This window comes from Delphinus delphis, chromosome 4 (assembly GCF_949987515.2).
Source record: "Delphinus delphis chromosome 4, mDelDel1.2, whole genome shotgun sequence".
NCBI lineage: Eukaryota > Metazoa > Chordata > Mammalia > Artiodactyla > Delphinidae > Delphinus > Delphinus delphis.
This window is the reverse complement of record NC_082686.1, coordinates 71,367,540-71,374,003: the sequence shown is the minus strand read 5'-3', so window position 1 is coordinate 71,374,003 and position 6,464 is coordinate 71,367,540.

The window sequence follows — 6,464 nt, the reverse complement described above, 5'->3', positions numbered from 1 at the left end:
CCTAAATCCCTTGTTTATAATTCCACTGTTTCTCTTTTAATATAGTTTCTTTGCATCTATCCATATTCCTAAAAATTATTATTTAAGTAATTTTTGTGTTCTAACTTTATTAAAAATGCTATTAAGCTGTATTTATTCTTTGAGGCCTTTTTTTGCTTAATATTACAGTAAGATTTATTTTTATTTATTTTTATTTATTTATTTTTGGCTGTGTTGGGTCTTCATCGCTGCGCATGGGCTTTCTCTAGTTGTGGCGAGCGGGGGCTACTCTTCATTGCAGTGCACAGGCTTCTCATTGCGGTGGCTTCTCTTGTTGCGGAGCACAGGCTCTAGGTGAGCAGGCTTCAGTAGTTGCAGAGTGTGGGCTCAACAGTTGCGGTGTGTGGGCTGTAGACTGCAGGCTCAGTAGATGTGGCACATGGGCTTATTTGCTCCGTGGCATGTGGGATCATCCCAGACCAGGGATCAAACCCATGTCCCCTGCATTGGCAGGCGGATTTTTAACCACTGCGCCACCAGGGAAGTCCCAAGATTTATTTATATTGTGTATCACTATAATTCATTGATTTTGACTGCTATATAATAGTTCATTGTGTGAATACACCAGTTTATTCATGTTGCTTTCCACTGATGAGCATTTGGGATGTTTCCAGGTTTTTGCTATTGTAAACAGCACTGCTATGAATATTCTTTTACATGTCACCTCTTGTACATAAGCAAGGGTTTCTCCTGGGTACATACCTAGAAGTGGAATTGCCAGGTCATAGGGTTATTGTCTGTTCTAGCTTTTGTTTTGAGTGATGGGTTTGTAGGTGCACAATTTTAAAAATAACTAGGGGACTTCCCTGGTGGTCCAGTGGGTAAGACTCCACACTACCAATACAGGGGGCCTGGGTTCAATCCCCGGTCGGGGAACTAGATCCTGCATGCGTGCCACAACTAAGACCCGGAGCAGCCAAAATAAATAAATAATAAATGAATAAATATTAAAAGTTATAAAAAATTAGTTATGAAACCATAACTAATTATAATCAGTTATTTAAAATAACTAACAAATGAAAATGGGTCATGCTTGGAAAATGATGACAGTATATCATGAACCAAGGATTGTGATTAACCCAATTTTGTGCATCTGGGATCCAAATGCAAAAGGTCAAAAATGCAAGAATATGTAGCATCAGGGTTCAATAGTGTCACATAAAAGTAATGGCCTTACTTAGCAACTGCTTGCTGAATTAATATTTTAAAAGTCAAAAAATCTAAAGAACTTTATTGATCTTGATTAATCTGTTTGTTTTCAAGATTTACCAGGATGCAATTTTTATACAAATGGTAGTTGGTCCTAGAGTACCACTGGCAGAAAGCAAATTTCACTCAATAGTCATTTATTCAAATAACAGATTTTTAAAGCTCATGACACTTATTTGCCAAAAGTTTGGTTTTAAGAAATAATCTTCTTGAATATATTCAACAAATATCAATTATAGTCATGAATATTTTCTTTTTCTTATATTCACTAAAATTATTCTTAGCAGCATTTTTTAAAATATTAAAAATTTTAAAGCTAAGGGATGTCACCCACTTGCCAAGTCAAAAGCAATTTGAGCATCAAAATGAGTTAATTCATGATATGTCTACATATCTACATTCTTTTCAAAGGTAAGCATGACCCTTACACTCTGCACCCCTTTGCTTTTCAGAAGAGAATTTTTGAACATGAAATGAGTCTGTGAATTTCTACAGAAACGTATATGTATATATAAACAAGTATGCAAATAAATAAATAAATAGAAAAAGGAAGGAAGAAAGGGGGCAGGGAGGTAAAGCTCTTTTCACAGTAGAATGCCAGCTTATGAATGTAGAGGAATGATAGTGTTAGAAAATCACTATTTTGTAGCCACCATCATAATAATTGATTCAGGCAAGAATCATCAATGGATGCTAAAGCTGTCAGTGAAATTTCTTCCAAAACAGAATATTTACACAGTCTCAAACCATCTCCCCAAAGATTACTTATTCATTATATATGGAGGGAAAAGTATCTTTACAATGAAGAGATCTGGCAGACATCACCTTAACCAAGTGACTAAAGATCACCAATAAGACAAAATGACATCATGTGCCTTCTGATGTTAAGTACTGAGAATGAGCCAACATCACTTATGTAGTATCCTTGACAAAAATGAATAACTCAAATCTAATCAGAGGCTGACAATAAGACAAAACCAAATTGAAGGACAAGCTATGCACCAACTGCCTTCAATCTTCAAAAATGTAAATATCATAAAAGACTAAGAAAGGCTGACAAACTTTTTATGATGAAAGGAGACAAAAGAGGACAAAGAAATGCAACATATGAAACTGGACTGGATCCTAGATTGGAAAAAAAGTTGTTACAAAGGATATTTATTAGGATAGTTGGCAAAATTTGAATATTGACTATACGTCAGAGAATAGAATTGCATCAATGTTAAATTCCTGAATTTGATCATTTTACCTTGGTTATATAAAAGGATATACTTAGAGATATATTCTATAGAATCATGATGTATGCAACTTACTCTCAGATTGTCCAACAGCATGAGGAGCCTAGAATCCTGGCTCTTCAGAGCCTTCCTAGACTACCAATCTATCTATTGCAAGTTGAGGAAATTGAAGATATATATATATATTTTGTGTAATTTATTGTATTTATTTATTTTTGGTTGCGATGGGTCTTCATTGCTGCATGCAGGCTTTCTCTAGTTGTGGCAAGCAGGGTCTACTTTTCATTGCGGTGCACGGGCTTCTCTTTGTGGTGGTTTCTCTTGTTGCGGAGCATGGGCTCTAGGTCAGCAGGCTGCAGTAGTTGTGGCACGTGGGCTCAGTAGTTGTGGCACACGGGCTTAGTTGCTCTGCGGCATGTGGGATCTTCCCGGACCAGGGCTCGAACCCATGTCCCCTGCATTAGCAGGTGGATTCTTAACCACTATGCCACCAGCGAAGTCTGAAGATATATTTTTTAAAAGAAACAGTCTTTACATAACTAGGGGGAAATTGTGTGATTTATGTAAATTTGTGTAGCTTTAGAAAATTCCACAATTAGTCATTCAGTGAATTGACCTAGAACCTTTGGTTGACAGGACCCCTGCCCTGCCCAGAGAAGACAAGGCCTAATAAGGAGTGGGCTAGAGGTCCAACCTCTGAGCCCAGGAAGAATTCCCCTTCAAGCTCCCCTGTCTATCCAAGCAGGTTACCTGCTAGTCAGAGAAAACTGAGGGCCAGGGACCTGGAGACTAGTAATGCCTCCAGCTATGCCTGCTATCCTGCGTGTCATGTCCTCGGCTGTAACACTGTACTGTGTAGCACAGTGTCTTGCCCAGAGTAGGGACTCAAACTCTGTTTCAATACATGAATGAATGAATCCTGAGATTAAAAGGCAGAAGACTAGAACAGCTATAAACACTTAAAACAAAAGAAAAGGGCAACATAAAAGAGAAAGAGGAAGCTGTAGCAAGGTGGCAAGAAAAGCTACCACAGCAGAAAACAGTGGCAAAGGGGGTAATGAAAAGAATTGAGCAGAAAATAGAAGAAAAACTGTACTGTACATACAAGTAGCTTAAGGGAGTTAGGTATAATGATAGTAGTCATACCTAACACATACTATAACCACATATAATACAAATTATACCTAGCTCCCTTATTATTCCACTGTAATACAAATTACATCAACATACGAATTCTAAAAATACTCTTCTGAAAAGCATAAGAGCTGATACCAAAATCAGGCACAGACATTGCAAGAAAAGGAAATCACACATCAATATCACTCATGAAAAAAGAAACAATATCCTTGACAAAATATTAGCAAACCAAATCCAATAATATATAAAAAGGATAATATACCATGACCAAGTAGGTTTATCCTAGAAATGCAAGGGTGGTTCAACATTTGAAAACCAGCCAGTATAATTTACCATATTAATAAATTTAAAAAGAAAAACCATTTGGTCATCTCAGATGCAGAAAAAGCATTAGATAAAATTCAACATTCACTCATAACTAAAACTCTCAGCAAACCAGTAGAAGGGAACTTCCTCAACCTGATAAAGGGCATCAACAAAAAAATCTAACATCATACTTAATGGTGAAAGACTGAATGCTTTCCCCCTGGGGTTGCGAACTAGTCAAAGATGTCCACTTTCACCATTCCTGTTTAACATGGTACTGGAGTCCCCAGTCAGTGTAATAAGGCAAGAAAAATAATACAAGGCATACAGATTTGAAACAATTATGCTGAGTGAAACAATCCAGATACAAAAAAGAGTATATACTGTATGATTCCATTTATATAAAATTCTAAAAAATGCAAATTAATCTATAGTGACAGAAAACATCAGTGGTTGCTTACTTAGGTTGAGGTTGGGGGGAGGAATTACACAGGAGCACAGGAAAACTTTTGGGGATGATAATATTTATTATCCTGATTATGGCGGTATTTTCACAGGTATATATTTCACACCTGTATAAACTGCACACTTTAAGTATGTGTCTTTTATTGTCTGTCATTTATACCTCAATAAAGCTGAAAAAAGGGGGGGACTTAAAAGATATATCAAACTAATCAAGTTAAGGGTTAAATATATGAGTTGTGCTTACCTTTGAAGAGAATATAGATCTCTATGCACACTGTGAAAAGAGAGCTGGAACACGTTAATAGAAAAGTATGGTGTTGTTAAGGTTGCCAGATTTAGCAAATAAAAATATAAGACTCCAGTTAAATTTTACTTTCAGATAAACAACGAATAATTGTTTAGTATAAATACATCCTAAATATTGCATGTGGGGCTTCCCTGGTGGCGCAGTGGTTGAGAGTCTGCCTGCCGATGCAGGGGACACGGGTTCGTGCCCCGGTCCAGGAAGATCCCACATGCCGCGGAGCGGCTGGGCCCGTGAGCCATGGCTGCTGAGCCTGCGCATCCGGAGCCTGTGCTCCACAGCAGGAGAGGCCACAACAGTGAGAGGCCCGCATACTGCGCAAAAAAAAAAAAAATTACATGCGATATTCTGTGGCAAAAAAAAAAAAAAAAATTCCTGTTTATCTGAAACCTGGGACAAAACTTATACTAAACAATTGTTCATTGTTTATCTGAAATTCATATTTAACTGGTCCTGTATTTTATCTGGCAATCCTAGATGTTGTCTGATCTACATTGTATGAAATCAAGCCTCCAGAAAGGGCAGCTGCTTGAATTCTATGTTTATTTTGACTTAGACGAAGCTGATGAATTGAAGACAAAGGCTGTCCACTCAGTGTCCAGCACAGTACCTTATTCACAGTACACGCTCAGAAAACGTTTTTTGCTTTGTAGGCTATGTGAAGATAGGGACAGCATCCATCTTGCTCACCATTTTATCCCCAGGGCCTATTACAATGCCTGGTGCTCAATGAATATAGGATTAAATGAATAGCTGCCTCTCGTGCCCCGGAAAATTGCAGGGTTGACCTTTTAACTCCAGCCCTGTAGCTGACTGGTCAACTTCTTGGACAAGCCCCAGTTCTGATTTCTTGGCTTTTCTCCCTCTTCACTGTTGCTGTGTGTCTCAGGTTGCTCTTTTGCTTTGTATTGTTTTGTGTGTGGCTGACCTATCCTTAACTCCAGTGCCTCTTGTTTTCTTGTTTTTCCCTTTGGAATCAGAGTGCTCTTAGACTCTGAGACCCTCAGCCCTTGGAGAAATTTGAAAGTCTGAAATACAACAGCTAGGATTGTTTCATGAAACCTTGGAGCATGTTCCCTCTAGAGCTAAGGAGATTTGGTATGGGGCTTCAGTTTTGGGGAGAAGACCAGGATAAAAGGGAATTTTTATAAATTGATGTGGGAAGGATTTTGCACATTTGGGATTTTTATTATCTGTCCTATACTGCCTGAAGTATAAAATGTATCCAAACTCTAAATGCATTAATTTTCTTCCATAAAATTAAGAACTTAATCCAATGTTCCTCCCTGTAGTTTGCTCCTTCAAATAAGTAGAGATTGCAGAAGTTATTTCTAGTGAGAGAAGGATAGTATGTAGAGAAATGTCTTGTGCTTAGAAGATTTTAGAACTGTAAGGAATCTTAGAAATAATTAAGTGTAATATATATTTAGTATAACTACTTCTTGTTTTGAAAATGATTATGAGGCCCAGACACTCTCCCAAGTTCACAAGGTGAATGACTGAAGTGAGTGAAACCACTCACTCAATAAAACCTAGGTCTCTCTTGTACTTCTCTACAATCCAGTTCCCTCGTTCTTAGCAGTTGGGAAAGGGGGGCAGCTGCAGAGTGGAACAGTAATAAAATCAAGCACTTTGTGCTAAGAGCATGCATGATACTCTCCTTGACATGCTGAATATTGTTCATGGGTCTTTTTGAGTCCAAAACTTCCTCCACCATTTAAGTTTCTTGCATCCCTTCATAGGTGCCTCTTCAGCTGATTCACTCT